This window comes from Tursiops truncatus, chromosome 16, assembly GCF_011762595.2.
Source record: "Tursiops truncatus isolate mTurTru1 chromosome 16, mTurTru1.mat.Y, whole genome shotgun sequence".
Taxonomy (NCBI): Eukaryota; Metazoa; Chordata; class Mammalia; order Artiodactyla; family Delphinidae; genus Tursiops; species Tursiops truncatus.
Genome location: NC_047049.1, coordinates 55,690,193 through 55,707,420, shown reverse-complemented (window position 1 = coordinate 55,707,420; position 17,228 = coordinate 55,690,193). Strand labels below are relative to the sequence as shown.

The window sequence follows — 17,228 nt, the reverse complement described above, 5'->3', positions numbered from 1 at the left end:
CTATAATGGCCAAAAAGGCCATAAATAACAATTTATTAAACAAACAGTATGGGCAGAAGGAAGAGAAACTGCCACAATTAGGCCCCTGGGGCCTGCAGGCACGGTACATAACAGTGGGACTCGCTTATAATCTTGGCAATATGTTATCAGTTCCATTTTCTTGAAGTTATCTTCATAATCAAGATGCTATCCCAGCCATGGTGGGCTTTAGAACTATTTTTAATTTTAATTTAAAGAGCAATTAAAGAAAGACAATGGATATGCGGGATAATAAAGTAAGTGATTAGCAGCCTGCAAGTGACAGAGGCTTAACAATAATGTGGTTCTAGTCTCCAAAGGGCCTGTCGAGAGAAAGCCCTTTCCACATGTGGTTGTTCAGCTAATGTGTCTCAACCCACAATTACAACGTTGCTGACACCATTAACCAGTGAAACAACATCATTTCGGGAAATCCTTGTTGTCTCATTAAAATGGAAAGGGTCAGGTAATTTACCAGCGTTGTATGTCTAGTTTTGTTGTTGGTAATTAGCAAACGTTACCCAGCATGGACTCCCGCTGGGAGCTGGAGAAACTTTGTGAAATATTAAAGAGGAAAGTCTTTATATTTCCCTGGAAAACTGAAAAGAGGGGCAGTAATAGTCTCCCTGTCACTTATTTGCACTTAGGAAAAGGAAGGAGCAAGCTGGGACTCTTTAACTTAGAGAGAAATGTTCAGAATGCATTGGGAAGGCACTAACCAAACCAATAATACCCTGAATTGGGCTGTATACTGGCCAGCAGGGTCTGTGTCCCTGCTTCTGAAAGGGGGTGGGGAGGAAGGGAAAATTGCAAGCCACATCTTTATTGTTCTTACTTAAGTTCTCTGAATTAATCTCCTTGAAATAGAGGAAAGGGGCTATAAAAAGTTTTCTCTCTGGAACGCTTTAATGATTTAAATAAGCGCCAGAATTGTTTATTCAGAAAGTTATTTATATATAGCTTTAAATGTAGAGATGGAGGAAACATATCCCAGGGCCCTGACTTCCTGCCTCCTTGCTTCCTAATGAAAACCTCTACAGATATTGGAACCGAGACTCCCACCCGAAACGCCAGCCAACACTTGGTGTGTTGTCAGGAAGCAGAATGGTATCTTATTCCTTAAATGGAACTTTTGGAACATAAAACACATTCCAATAAACGTGAACATAAAATTATGAATTCATTAAACTACTTTGGTATCTTGAGCTATATATAATATTTATATTCTGACTACCGTAAAATATGCTTTAATATCTTTAGGCAACTATAAGGACTTAAATATTTATAAAATGGCTAAAGATAAAGTATGGCCCTCTTATTCCTACATACAGATGATGTGAGGCATGCAATCAAAGACCATAACACTCTCTGCCCATTCATCATCTTAAAGGAGCCGATCAACACGCCATCCCTCGTGTGCCATCTACATAAGAGTTGTTGCCGACACAGGCAACTCCAGAGGAGTCTGAGCCTTAAAAACTACCTAGAGTGCTATACTTCACAGAAAACAGGGCTTTCTGAAAATGCAGACAAAACGATAAATTTGCAGGCAAAACAGCTCTAAGAGGGGCTTCAAAGTACTGCTGGTATTTATCTCTGGGACATTTGGGAATGGTAAGCATTTTGATTTAATATTTCATAACACAGAGACATTGCTTCCTTGCATGGTATATAATTATTGTTCATAAAAAGGAGGGTTTAAAAAAATTCTTCAGTATCCTAAATATAAATAAATAAAAATAAGTACGTAAGAGACGCTCCTGGGCTTCCTTTAGAAATGTGGAACGGCCTCATATAACCCAGTAAAAAGAAAGCCACTGTGAATTTATAATCACCTGAGGACCTATTAAAAGTAGGTTTATAGATTTAAGTGTGAAACTTCAACCCTGACATTCTCATTATTTACTGTCCTTCCTTGTCATTAGAACCAGGGTTTGATTGATTTTCAAAATTTTTCCATTTCCTATGCCAATTAGGCCTTCTGAGACCTACCTGCCCCCACCTCTCTTGATCTCTCCCATGCACACTCCCCTGGTTTATTTCCTCTGCTCTTTCTGGATCGAGGCGGTGTAAGGCTGGGGAACATGGAGACGTTCTTGAGTCAAAGGTCATTTCTCATATATACAGCATTTTCATAATGTCCATTATATACCATCCAAAATTCCTAGAAATCACCCTTAGGAGGCTGCCAGTCTATGGGGATTTAAGCTTAGTGAGTCCACAGCCCTGATATGAGGCTCACAGATGGTTACCTTTGGTAAAGAAGAGCCTAGGCCTGTGCTTCTCAACTTCGATTGCACACTGGAATCCCGGATGCCTGCACCCTATGCCCAGAGTCTGATTTATTTGCTCTGGGATGCGGCCTGGGCATGGCAGGGTTTAAAAGTTCCCCAGTTGATTATAATGTGCAACTAAGGTGGAAAGCCACTGGTCTAGGTAAACTTCTTGAATGTGTATGCAAATATTTCTGCATACACCTATGGGGAGGTAGGGGAGGGACAGAGAGAAGATGCATCATTTTACTAGGTATTTAAAAGGATCCAAAACCCCTTTCCCAATGAAGAACAAATCATTCCCAGGGCCTCAGGCTGAGGGCCAAAATTACTTTTTTTTTTTTTTTTTTTTTGCGGTACGCGGGCCTCTCATTGTTGTGGCCTCTCCCGTTGCAGAGCACAGGCTCCGGACGTGCAGGCTCAGCTCTGCAGCATGTGGGATCTTCCCAGACCGGGGCACAAACCCGTGTCCCCTGCATCAGCAGGCGGACACTCAACCACTGCGCCACCAGGGAAGCCCCAAGATTACTTTTTTTGAGGGAAAAAGAGGTAAAGGAGGGAGGCCAGGTGCCACCTACCATCTAGTTGGAGCAGCATGAGCCCCACTCAGCCAGTAGCGACTCTGGATTGATGTCATTTCACCCAAATGTCAGGACTCCTGCCATAACCGACTGCCACCGAGCAGATGTGCGTGAGGTCTTCTGTCACTGAGCCGAGGCCTCGCCTTTCTGCTTCCTAAAAAGCTCCACTGAGTGGTACCACACTGGCCTGTCTACAGAGGGAAAATCCCAGTGGTCACTGTCAATCTGCCCGCATCCTTCCTCAACACTCTGTAGGCTTTTGTAAGTCTCCCTCACGTGGATTGCTCACCTCCCAAAGGTGTCTTGGTTTCCACCAGCATCTACTTCCCATGCATACCTAATGGCAAGCGGAATCAACAGGAATTCTGGCTACTGGGTACAGATGGCTAACCCTAACTTGTTAACTGTTATTTTGGGGGACCTAATGAAAGAAAATGGTAAAACTATCCAATATTAATAACAAAAAAGCTAATGTTGCTTGATCTCTAACTACACCCTAGGTAATAAGTGCTTTACACCCATCCACTCAGGGCTGCCATGTATGGTTACGAAGGTCAGACACTGAACAACAGTTCATCAAAGTGGGCATCACTCATACCACGGAATATTTGCATATTTATTATAATGTTTTTTCCTAGCAGATGGTAGAAAAGCATACTGTTCAAACATAATCAGTATATTATGAGAATTTTTCAACACATGGAAGTAAAGTATCTCAAAGAAAGGAGTGACTTTTTCTGACTCACGTAAAGGTACCACACAGACTAGAGAAAGCCCTATATCTCACTTATATCTCACAGAAATTTGATGAGCCAGGTACAATTAGTATTCTCAGTGAGAAAACGGAGCACAGACAGGTTAAATAATTTGCCCAGGCCTAGTAGGTAGCAGAGCTGTATTCAAACCCAAGTTTTCAGTTCAGGAGCCCTCACACACCATGATTAACCTGACTGCAAAATGCGATTTCCAAAGCCCTCCATGTTTTATAAAACCAATCTGTAGGCATCATCTCCTTGGATTCACACACAATCCCTCACGGTATTTAGGTGGGGCTACTCTAACAAACCCCATTTCAGGGATGAAGAAATGAAATCAGAGCGTTTATCCAAAGTCAGATACCACATGACTAACGTTAAGGAGGATTGAAAACTTTGCCCCTTGACCCTACACGAGGGTGTCATCCCTCTGACAGCCCCACTTGGGATTCACCATCATTAAGCAGAGAAACCACACCCATCTGATTAATGGCCCCGCCCAGGTGACAGAGCACAATTCGCCAGCCCGTGGCTGAGAGGAGTGAGTGCCCATCTCCACGTGGCCAGGGAAGTGCTGAGGAACCATTCCAAGCCCCCTAGAGCAGAAAGTAGAGATGTCTTCTGTACATTATTGAACTGTGAAGGTCTCAATGCTATAGCCTCCTCAGGCCTTGGGCTGGTACTGTGCAATGTACCTGTGATGAGGCCAGTAAAATATAGAGGCTTGGGAGCTATTAGCAAAGGTTAAGGGAATGGGATGATTTGCACTAGAGAACTCTTGGGCAAGTCTGACCATGCCTCCTCCTGACAACTTCAGTGCCTTCAATCTTTGGGACCCTTGCCCAGTACCCAGCTATCAAATGAATGGAGAGTGACTGAAGGCTGGAAGGAAAGGATGTGGTATTTAATAAAGGAATCGAACTGCTTTCTCTCATTTGAGGGCAAACTAAGACAGAGCAGACTGCAAACAAGAGATATGGGGATTAAATCATTTATTTGCTCACTCCACTCACTAAGCAAATAAAGCATCTACTAGGCGTGAGGTGCCATGCTAAGCATTTAAGTATATTTCTGACAGTTGGTGGGAGCGGGAAGGTCAGTAAGATGACAGAAAAGGCCATTCTTTGAGGGTCTATCCAAGTTAACAGTGACCTCACCTACAATCATTTCCTTTGACACCCTGAGATCCTTAAGTCCCTCAGCAATGTCATTAGTAGACATATAGCCAAGTACCTGTCATGAATAAACCTGGCCTTTCCTGCTTGTGTGGCCTTCCTCACTCTGCCCCAGCCCTTTCCATCTGCCTGTAGCCCCTTTACTTACAATAATCATACCTATTTTCAAATTCAACTCCACTTACTCTGGAGCTACCCCGACCTCTGGACCACTGCAGCTCAAAGCAAATCCTGCCTTCTTATAACACACTGTGTGGTGACATCCATGGGGCACTTAGAATATCCAGTAGAAATTCTTTACAGGAGATATGTGATAAGACACTCCAGGACTACTATACTGCTTTTCCAGAACTGGGGGAATAATTTCCTCCAGAATTCCGTGAAGTATAACCACTCATACCCTTAAATATTCTATCAATCCAGAACTACAGTCATTTATAAATCAGTGGGCTTCTTTGCAGGGCCATTTTTTTAGAAAGGGAAATAAAGGTTTTAGGACTTCACATGAGTTTTCACTTATAAAAGGAAGGGTAAAGACAAAAATACACCGGATGGTTTGTAGGCTCATTTGCTGGCTTGAGGCATGCGTGCTCTCTTCATAGCATCTGGATCACATTCATGCCTCAGCAAATTACAAGTGACTCACACCATGCATTTTGCAAGGTACTCTGGAATGTTCCAGATCCCATATCGTTAAATATGTGCATTCAACTTGTGCCATACAACTTATTTTACACATCTGTGTCACTTCTGCCTACAGATGTCCTTAGTGTCAGGATGGCATGGACCGTGGAAAGAGCAGGGACTAACCTCAGGCAACTTTCCTAAACTGACGCTCAGGAAAAGAACTGTTGGATCCTTATCTGGAATCTCATCAGGGGCCTCAGACAGTCTGTGGGATGACAAGATTTCTTTCACCTTCCTCTGATTATACAACCGCACTTTCCTCCCACAGGACAATTTATCTGGACCATTTTTCTGAGCGTAACATACAGCCTGAACTCCTAGGCCTTGAGGGCTAGAGTGGCCTGTTCATTCTCTGTCTTCCATGGAAACTTCCACCTGGAATGTGGGATGAGGAGATAAAACCTGGAAATATTTTATAAGTTTCTGAACAAAAGAAAGCAATATCTGGGTCTCAAACTTTCCACCCTGTTTTTGGCAGCTCCAAAATCAAGTCTATATTAACGGGGGGGGGGGGGGGAAAGCTCAAGCAATTATACTGTTCACAGAGGCAGCTAAGCAAAACTCTTCTCCCAGCTCTGCTGTTGTTTGTATGGTTGTCGTAGCAAAGAAATCAGGGACCAAGAGGATCCTAGTGCCTCTGACTGCTGGGGTGGGGAGGGTAAGGGACCCACAAAACAGGGATGCCCAGAGACAAGAATATTCAAAACAAAGTCAGCCCTTGACTGCAAGAAGCAGTTTGGGAGTCTGGCATGCCTTGAGAGCTTTCTTTTCACTGAACGTTTGTCCGCAGGGATGCTTCCAAGACCCTGAAAAGCAGATGTATAGATTCAGGCCCGTTTTCATCAGAATAACACTTGTTTTCTTTTATGTGACAGACTGATGTAGTGAGAAAAGCACAAGGCTTTGGAATCAGATAGTTTGGGGATCTGAGCTAAGAGACTTTGGACAAGTTGCTGAATTTTTCTGAGCCTCAGTTTTCTCATCTGTAGAATGGAGATAAATCACCTCTGCCTGAGTAGCTTATCGGGGAGATTAAATGAAATATTGTCTATGAATGTGCCTGGTGCATGACTCACCTGAAGAAAAAGGGGGAATTATAATCTTTTAGAAGGAGCCTTAACTAGGCATACGAGCTTCGAGTAGCAGAGCAGCTCACGAAAGCCTGATGCTGGGACAACGAGCTCCGTCCCACCCCAACTCCACCCCACATCTGTTTTCTGTCTCTGAAGCTCAGATTTCCTCTCACTGCAGTTGTCCCAACCGGGCACAGCAGAAGTGAATTCTGCTAAGCAGGCCATTGGAGGGAATAGGCGATACTGTCCGTTTTTACTTTCTCTTCCCCAATCCACTCCCCTGGTTAGACCTCCATTTACGGAGGGCCTAAAAACCTCCATGGGTTCAGAAAGTAGCCCTCACTCCCTTGTTACAGCCATTGTCGTGACGGTGGTTGCTTTTCCTTGTTTCCTTCACTGGGAATCTATTGCCAGACTAGTAGATGGCAGTCTTCAGAGCATCTCCCATGTGGTGAAATACGCTGTGTAGGAAAAAATCTCCCAAGTTGAAGTCATTTAGAAAACGGCTGCAATGGCTGCTTTGCTGAAATACAGCTACCCCACTGTGCTCAGATCCATCTCATGATGTCTGCAGAAGAAATGGAACAGGGCAGACCCCTTTCTGTACCTGAGACCCGCTCGGAGCCCTAAGCCAGATTTTCTTTATTGTTTAGTAAGCTCTTCTAATGAAATGTACTCCTCTTATTATAGAGGACTGAAAATAAGATCTAAATCACAAACCAATCAAAGAAAGTTATTGGGCTGGGTATCTAAAGTTACTACCTAGAGGCTACTCCAGTGTGGTATTTAGAAAGCTCTAAACAGTTAAGTATAATTGTCTTTCTGGTTTTTGGGATGGAAGCCAACAGCCCTTTCAGTTACAACTGAAGAAAAATATTTTAGCGCTGAGCTTTGTTCGTTGGGTGGGTATAAAGAGGAATGGCTTCTCCCCCCGCACCAGCTCAGAATTGAGAGAGAATATTGTGGTAATGAAATGTTATATGGGAACAGCTGAAAAAAGGCTTCTCTGATTTCAGGGAGGGACAATGTGTGTAGGATATGTGTATAGGTATGTTTGCAAGTGAGAGCAGCCCGGGTGTGCAGGGGGTGAGGCTTGGGGGAGGGGAGGCAGGGAGAAAACTGGGATGGGCAGGTGTTGAGGGGTGACATGGGAGTTGAAGATGGGGGTGGTCTGTCAAATTAATGGAAAAGCCAGATGTGCAGCTGCTCACCCCAATGCAGGCCACTCCCCATCTTAGACAAAGACAGTGCCATTCTGGAAAGTTTCCACTAAAAGACCCATTATGACCCCAATTTCGTCCAACAGCATAGGTCTCCCTCTGGAGTAAGAATGTAGATCTTCTAAAACACAGAGCTCTATGTCATCAGAATCAAGAAAATACCAGAGACCCTCAGTTATAAAGGACCACAGAACTCCTCTCATCTACCTTCCCCACCATCACAAGGATCACGCCAGGAACTTCCATTTGGCAGACAGTCATGCGGTGATCGGACGCTCACTACATGTTTAGGCAGCCTTTCTTATGTGGGATTAAAATCTGGTTCTCCTTAATCATTAGCCATCGATCCTGGTTTTGTTCAATGGAGCAGAAGACGGCCCTTTTGGTCCCCCAGCCCCGTGCTCTTAACCGCTGGGCAAGTGACACGTAGTCCAAGCATTTCCCCATTCTGGTCGCCCCCTTGGCAGCCCTGCCTGTTTGTCAATGTCTTCCTTCAAATCTTCATAGCTCTTGACGCGCCTCCTCTCGGACTCGCCAGGATGAAACAATCACTGCTCCAAACAAATTACACCTGTATCAGCAAGGTTTATCCAGCTTGTCTTGAGTAATTATTTGAAACTTAATGTTCAGCAGACTTCATTCCATTCCATCCCATGGATTTTGTCCCAAAGTTCCAGTTTAGGAAAGGTCCTTTTGAATCCTGACTCCTGTGATCCAACATAATTTAGGGATCTTAATTCACATGATCTCCCCCATATATAAAACAGAAGTCACATTTTCTTCCCTGAAACAGTAAGAGCTATCTCAGACTTCAGGATGTACCCTATGCCCCCAATTAATGCTGTCTCTCCAAGGACTACAGCCATACTTCCAAAGAAAAATGTCATTCCCTACTTGAGGCTCTTAACCTTTGTTGAAATTCAGACAAAGGAGAGCGTCCGCTTATATGTGGACATCACTTAGGGTAACTGTGCCTGAGGGTCAGAGAGGGCTGTAGGAACTAAGGTGTGTGTGTACGTGTGTCTCGTGCTTGTGTGCCTGTCGGCATGTTCATGTAAGTCCACTATAACTTCTTTAAACTTGTGGTTGTAAAGAGGCATAACACATAGACAAATTAATTTAGAGGAGGCAAGAGAAAGCAGGCAGCAGACATTTGTCCCAAAGTTTGAGACACATGCTCCTCCCTCCCCAGGAGCATTGGGAACTCAGCTCAGCTGTGGCTCCGTGGCTTGTACCAATGGTTCCCTCTGTCCTTTCTAAGATGGTCCTCAGACTTCTGCCGTTCAACTCTCTTTCCTCATCCTCTCCCCTGAGGCTCTTCTCGGCCCCTAGAGCATGGGCCATGGGGCGGATCTCTAACTGTGACCCTTTCCTGGATTCAGGACTTCATTTCCACCCATCTGTTTTTCAGATTCACCCGGATTTTTCCACCAAGTCCATGCAGAAATGAATCACAACTGAAACCCAACACAACCAACACTACTTCGTTCTGCAGCCAGTCCCTCCTCTCTGCAGGCTTCTTCCCGTGAGCAGCCACTGTCCTCCATTACCAGGAAGAAAGCTCACATTCACACAGTCTGTTTTATACCTACTCATCTTACACTAGGGCCTCCCCTTCTTTTTCCAGTTCCAGGTTCCTGGTCTCCTCCTGGGTAACCACTGTTCCTACCCAGTTTCCCTGCATCCTCTTCTTTCCCACTCTGAACAATGCTTCACTGGGCTGCCAGGTCAATCTTCCTAAAGTTCAGGTCCAATCCCATCACTCTCTTGCGTTGAAACCTTCCGTAGCCCCCCGGTGTCTACTGAATTACGTACAGCTTCCTAACTCACAGACTCATAAAAAATTATTTACAGCTTCCTAACTAAAAAAAAAGCTTCTCAATGCCCAACCCACACTTCAGCCTCCTGTCCCCCTGCTGCCCAATATACACACTGTGTTCCTGCCCAACTGTACCCACTGCTGTCCCTCAAACATATCCCCATGTACCTCTGCCCCTTTTCCTCTGTTCTGCTCTCTGACTGCAGCCGGATCTATTTGTTTCCAACTGCTGAAATCCTCTGCTTTTTTCCCAGAGTGTCTCTCAAACCCACTCTCCTTCTCTTCCTGTCCCTAGCGTTAGCCTCCACAGATGGTAATTCTCCCATGGGAATCAACCAGCATTCTAAAGCAGAGTTATTTATTTTCCTAGGAGGTTGCAAAGACCGCGAATGTGCTTTATGACCCCTGACTCCACAGCAGTGTCTGCCGTGCAGAGTCTGGGCACATGACAGGTGCTTAGTAAATGTTCCTGGAATTGGACTGACACCTTCAGGACAGGTAGCATGAATCAGATGAATGCAGATATAACAGGAAAAAGAACAAGAGAGGAAGCCTAACACCAGCATCCACATTTAGCCCAGGCATGGATATACACCAGCTCCATCTTCTTGAAGAGACCCAGGCACTGGGAGGGGCACCCTGCTGGCTCTGAAGGTGGGCAACGCTGCTGTTTAATAGCTGTGTGGTGCTGGATCTCAGCCCTGCCACCTTTCAAAGGCTGTGGTCAAGAAGAAGGCCTATCCACAGGGCAACTAATATCCTTTACTTATCGTCCTGAGACATGTGACAGAAACAAGAGGACAAATGTAGCCAGCTGGGCAAAAGCCAGAGCCTGGTTCCCACTGCCCTCCCCTGCCCCTCTTCTCCACTTACGGATTTTCAGTATTGGGAAAGCTAATGAAAATCCACAAAAATATGAAAGGAAGAAGGTAGACCAGCAGGTTTAAATAACAGAATAGTTCTAAAGAAGCAAATGATTTAAAGGTTAGGATTCCCAAGAAGCCAGGAGACTCAGGTTAAAATGATTACTTAGCTTCTCAAAGCCTCAGTTTCTTCCTCTTTACAATCAAAATAGTAACCCTCTTGCTTCATACACTTCCTCTGGGGACCACCTTGGGCAGCGGTTCTCAACCCTGGCTGCACCTGGGAATCATCACGGAACTTCGAAAACTCCTGATGCCCGGGTCGTACCGCCCCCCCCACCAGCTAAGTCACAACTGCTAAGGGGCAACCCAGGTGTTGATATTTTTTTAACATTTCTCAACTGCTTACAATGTGCAGCCAAGGGTGAAAACTGGTGATGTAAGAAATGCCCGTTGTCTTGGTTGACAAAATACCTACCACATAACAGCGGGAAACATTCATGAGGCATAAGCATTATTATTATGGCTGATGGTGGTGGTGCTGGTGGTCGTGCTGGTCATGGTAGTGGTGGTGGTGAGGGTGATGCTGGTGAACAGATGGGCTCTGCTTTGGGCTCAGAGTCCTCGTGGAGAAGAACTGTTTTAGCGTGAACATGACCAAGGTCTGTTCTGGCTCTGCAAGGAATATTTCATTCTCTGAGGTCATCACATCCTTTCTCTAATCAAACCTCCCACCCTTTGGCACTCTTCTACTCCACGAGCCCGTTCTTTGACCTCACAGAGATTTATTGCTTGCTTCGTTTTTGGCCTCTCTGCCTAGAAGCCCCAACTCTGGTTTAACTTCTCCACCTACCGTCTTAGAACCTGGGACACTCATTTTAATATTCTCTCAACAGCACCACGGAATCCTTTGCCGCCTCCAAATCTCCACCCCAAACTAAAGCCAATTTCTAGTTTCTGTGCTTTTTTTGCAAAGCACTGCAGAGAAAACTGCAGGGCAGTGCTGACTGGTTTTATCATGGTTCCAACCCCAGCTGGTTCTCACCAATGCTCATGGTGCTTTCACCTAGATCCACTCCTTTCCTTACGTGGTTCCCATGGTGTCCGCTCTGAACTTTTACCACATTGGTTCCCTGTCCCAACTGGCCCAATTAACTCCTCAAGTAAAGCCAAGTTGGTTGCTTCATGAAGAAAGGAGGGGCCATCAGAATGAAGTTTCCTCCAGCTTCATCTTCCCCATCCAGCCCTCTGACTCAGAGGAACAAGGATCATTCCTTCTTTTTTAAAGGACACATCATCTCTCCTGCGTCTCTCTGGTTCCTTCTTTATCGTTTAACAACTCTCTCCTGTAGCTTCAAACTTTTCCCCTCTATGGGGCTTCACTCTAGCCTACCATAGCCAACAAATATGGTGTATTTCTCCCTCTTCCAAACACAAAAAGGAAATCCTTTCTTTGACGAGCTCCTCTGAAATATCCTATTTCTCTCCCTATCTGCACTTGAAAGAGTAATAGAGGGTCTCCAACTCTCATCTCCCATTAAGGTTTGAGTCCCCTGAATGCTCGCTTCTACTGGCAACAAGCTACTCAGCTGCTCTTGCTAAGATCACTGGGAACTTCCTGAGGATCCAATGCACTGTTGCCATTTTTAGGCCCTCATCTACTTGACTTTTCTGCAGTATCCGACAGTGCTAATCACTGTTTCCTTTCAAATCAGTTCAGCCCAGCAAATTCTTCTGGCATGCCAACTCTGTGTCAGGTCCTGTTCTAGAGGGACTGGGGACACGAAGATTAGCAAGGTGAGGAAGAGTCTCTGCCTCTCAAAGAGCTCAGAGTCTGCTCAAGAAAACACACACAGCGAGAAATAATTAGGATACATTCCAGATTGCGACTCTGGAATTTATTCAACGCTCTTCTCCTTTACCTTCATACCACCCACTCCTACCCCCCAAAATCTGTGTCCTCAGCCCCTCTCACTGGATTCTCTTCCTCTGTTTGTCCCTTCAAGGTTGATGTTTCCCAAGGTTCCACAATGGCCCCTCTTCTCTTAGTTGCCCTGCCTTGTCTCCCTGGGAAATATCCACTCTCAAGGCCCATACACTGTCCATCACCAACGACCTCCAAGTCTATAGCTTCAAACCTAACTTTATCCCTGTAACCATATGTTCTTATTTCTCACTGGATATTCTCCAGAAAATTTCAATTCAAATGAACCAGGACTTAATTGTTTTACCTTCTGCCCCAAGCTTGTTTCTCCTCCTGGGTCCTTTGCGAACTTAATCATTTTTACATCCACCCTGTGGCCAACCTCGAAATGCATTCCCAATTCCTCATCCTTGCTCATCCATACCTCCTTCCCACCAACTAGTCTTCGACAGCTGTTCTCTCTATTTCAAATCTATCTCAATTTCTGTCTTGTCCTCGCAACTAACGTCACTAAGTTGTCCTGTCAGCCCTGATCTCATCCCTTCTAGTCCATTGCAGTAGTCCTCTCATATAGCTCATGCCACCATCTCTTTCCACCTCTAAACCATGCTCATATTTTTGTCTGCTATCTTTCCAAAAGATGGATTTAATCATCATCTTCCTATAAATCCAAACCCTTAGCGAGGCAGTAAGCCTATACTCTACACCTGCACTGTCCAATATGGTAGCCATTTGTGTCCTGCGTGCTATAGTGCCTGACACATAGTGGTCACTCACTTATTCCTCTTTCTTTCCCTTAAGACTTACCCTTACTGGAAGGTTAAGCAGGAAGAAACTATAAATGCTCATTTCATAACTCAATATAAAAGCATAATGGCAAAAAACTAAAAATAGAACTACCACATGATCCAGTAATTCCGCTCCTGGTTATATATCTGAAGAAATCGAAAACACTAATTCAAAAAGATACATGCACCCCAATGTTCATAGCAGCATTATTTACAATAGTCAAGATATGAAACCAACCTAAATGTTCATCAACAGATGAGTAGGTAGAGAAGATGTGGCATATATACACATACGCGCACACACACACACACACACACACACACACACAAAAATATTAGCCATAAAAAAGAATGAAATTCTGCTATTTGCAACGACATGGTTGGACCTAGAAGGTATTATGCTTAGTGAAATAAGTCAGACAAAGGCAAATACTGTATGTTATCACTTATATGTGGAATGTAAAAAATAAAACAAGTGAATGTATGTAACGAGACAGAAACGGACTCACAGATATAGAGAACAAACCAGTGGTTACCGGTCAGGAGAGGGAAGGGAAAAGGACAAGATAGGGGTAGGGGATTAAGAGATACGGACTTTTGATACTATGTATAAAATAAATAAGCTACAAGGGATACATTGTACAGCACAGGAATATAGCCAATATTTTATAATAACTTTAAATGGTGCATAATCTATAAAAATATTGAATCACTCACTACGTTATCCACCCGAAACTAATAGAACGTTGTAAATCCACCATCATACTTCAACAACAAACAAAGCACAATGGGAAATTCAGTCGCATGATCCTTCCTTTCAGGTTCTGATTCAAGTGGCTCTCTTGAGAATAGGCCCTTCCTCCCTCTGTTCACCCTCCTTTCCAAGATCAGACTCGGTTCTTGTCTTTTAGAACCACAGGGAGAGAGTCTGGCAAGAGCCACCGTTGTACCAGCTGATTTAAATTGAAATGTTTTCCCCAGATAAATGCGTGCTAAATAATACACCAGCTCTCCAGCCAAAGGGAAGTGACAGGAGCTCTGTAAATAAAGGCACTTAGTTGCTGGTAAAGAGCTGTAAAGTGGTTCTGAGCTGATGTATGCTGACCAGCAAGAAGTGGCGTCACCTGCTTTGTGTAATTGTCACTGCAGGCTTGCCTGCTGTATACTAAAACTGCATCTCATAGACCCAACTGTCACATCGGATATACCGTCCAGCATGGGGTAGGCCGCCTTTCTCTGTAATTGTTTCTGACAGTCAGCCATCACATTTCAGATCTTTTCAGAAAGTATCTGGTCCAGAATCCCTAGGCTGGGCCAGTCCTGACACCATGTGGGCTAGAACAGTGACACTAAAAGGGAATGTGAAAAGAGAAGAGGGAAAAGAGGTTTTGTGAGTCTAGGAGAGCAAATAACACGCAGTGGCGAGTGTCTGAACACAAATCCCAGTGGAGGCTCTACCTCCTCAATGTGAAGACACATCTTCTTGTTTCATTTCATGTTAGAACAACTCGCCATAAGGTCGCGTGAATACTCTGGCCCAAGAGTACACACGTCTGTCCTGGGTCCACAGTTCTGTCCTGCTGTGTTCTGGAGAGGTGGTAACATAGCTCTCGAGACAAAACAAAGGAATGGGTTTCATAAGGACTACAGAATAAAGAGTGATGAAAGGTGGGGTGTCAGTGGCCAGAAATCTCTGTAGTTCCCTCTCATGGGGAAGTTAGATTTGCTCCCCGAAATGAAAATAGTAAGACGAAATCCATTTTTGTATTCTGTAATTCCAATCCACTTGGAGTTTGGTCATGCCAAATGCCCAGATGAAGGGTAACAGAAGCATTTGAGGACAGTGGGCGTTCCGGTGGGTCACAAGGGTCTCAAGGAGGGGAAGCAGCCGGGAATCTCGGCTCGTCCATCTGACCCCATGGACTGGGATGAACCTGAGGTGTGGGCTGTACAGTGAGCAGCCGGACGTGAACTTCCAACGCTCACCCATCAGGGAGGAAGCAACCTCCTGTGTTGATGGCCACCACTGGACCACTGCTTTTTGGAAGGTCAGAGCGTCACCAGAGGGCACTATTAGAAGCCAAGGACAAGAGAGGAGCAGACAGAGTAAGAAAACGGTGGGAAGTATGGACTCAGTGGGGCTACAGCTTTGACAGGCTGTCACTGAGAGCCAAACAGAACGCTTGCTGGCTACTGGGGGATGCACACTCCACTCCGCTCCAATGCCAACCAGGAGTCTCTGAAAACCACCACCGGCCTTGGGCACATCCTCTGCCCCTTCTGGTGTGCGTGTGTGCGCGCGCGTGTGTGTGTGTACAAAATAAGAGCCCTTTTTTGCTTTTTTTTTTTGCAGGAAAAAATGAGTTCTCTTTTCCTTTCTTCCTTCTCGCCCTCCAAGACCTACTATTCTTGCTTATTCCTGTGATAAAAACAGTAAAGAAGGCTTTTGAGAATCGAGTAAGTGTTTGAAGAGGGGAGGGGAAGCATTTTTTACCAGTTTGGCCATCAAAAGGATCTGACAGGCGGGGATAAGGTTTAAGAGAGCTGGAAGAAACACCTATGTCGGATGCATATGTGACTATATTATATGTTGAGATTCTAATCTAGGACCTTGAAAATCACGATTATTGAATTGCAAGGAAACAGGCATGCCGGGGGAAGGGAGTCTTTTCCTGCCCCCGCCCCCATTTGCTTCCATCTCCACCTGGAGGGAGCACCTCCCCTGCTTCTGCTTCTTTCCATTCCCTCTGCTACCTCCTGCCAAGAGACGAGGAGCATCTAATGGGGTTGGTCAGTGTGTTCACTGGACCCAGTGCTGTTAGCGTAAAGATTTATTGTGGCTTAAAGCAGTGCACACGAGTCACCTGGGGACGCTGTTAGGATGCAGATTCTGACCCGGCAGGTCTGAGCGGCATGAGCGTCTGCATTTCTAACAGTCCCTGGGTGATGCCCATGCTGGGGTGTGGGTGGGAAGACACACAGCGAAGATCAACTACTTAGGGGCAGAAACCAAAAGCTGGCTTGCCTCTTCCCCCTCCAAGAAGGCCAGCTAACTGTCTCCTCCCATCCTTTGTCACCTCTGCTGCCTGAGCAGGTCGTGCAGGAGGCAGGAAAGAGTTAAGGCTCCTTTCTCAGGGCCTCGGCGCATTGCTGTGTCCTGCGGGCACCGCTGAGCAAACGGAGACCAAGATTTAGATTTGGCAGAGAGGCAGAGGAGGCTGGAGTGGAGATGTCAAAACCAAGCTTCAGGCTGTATCAGCCAGGGTTACGTTAAGAATAGAAACCACTCTATTCCAGGTACGGCGAAAATTAGAGGTTGACACAGCCACGGGCAAGGCTGGAGGAGCAAACGTCCAAGAGGCCACCATTAGCCATTTCACTTGCAGCACCAAGGGGAAGGTTCTCTTTCAAGAGAACTTCACCAGAAGGTGCTGTGAACCTCAGGACCCTCGGGGAAGCCCACACACCAGTCTCCATCTCTAGCAGCAAAGCCAGTGGTTCTCAAAACTTTCCGAGAGCTGCTTTGAACCCTGCAGCTGCCTCCAAAGATCAAGACCTGCTTTTCTCTTCCACTTTCCAGACCTCGCCCTCCTGCCCCTCTCTCACTGGCAGACTCCAGCCCAGAACCAGGCAGACAAGAGGCTTCTGGAAACTACTGTTTCAGCCTTCGCCGCAACGTCGGGGGGACCTTAGAAGGAGGTGGTGGTCACGCTGAGTTGGCGAAAGATAACGTAGCACGTAGGTCTAGGCGGCAGGATCGAGCCGAGCTTCATCGTATCCGTAAGATGGTGCCTCACAGCCCAGAGGCTGTAGTCTTTGTGGGCTGTACGCCCTCTGTCTTTACTCCTGGAATGACGGCATTCAGGTCCCTAGCAGGCACCCGATGCCACCTATCCAGGAGACCACATATGACAATGACCCTGCAGCTCATGGCAAGCCCACACAGAGGTGTCACTCGGCGGAAAGTGCTTCACATCCCACCCTGATGAGTGATGTGTGTGTTGCAGGGTTTTTGCAGTGCCGCCTCTCTGAGACTCCTAGACAACATCTTT

At 45.6% G+C, this 17,228-nt stretch overlaps 1 protein-coding gene across 8 annotated transcripts in view; it reads right to left on the bottom strand.

The window, feature by feature from the left end:
* KCNMA1 (potassium calcium-activated channel subfamily M alpha 1) overlaps positions 1–17,228 on the bottom strand; it is a 736,798-nt gene that overhangs the window by 49,068 nt on the left and 670,502 nt on the right. The window lies entirely within an intron of this gene.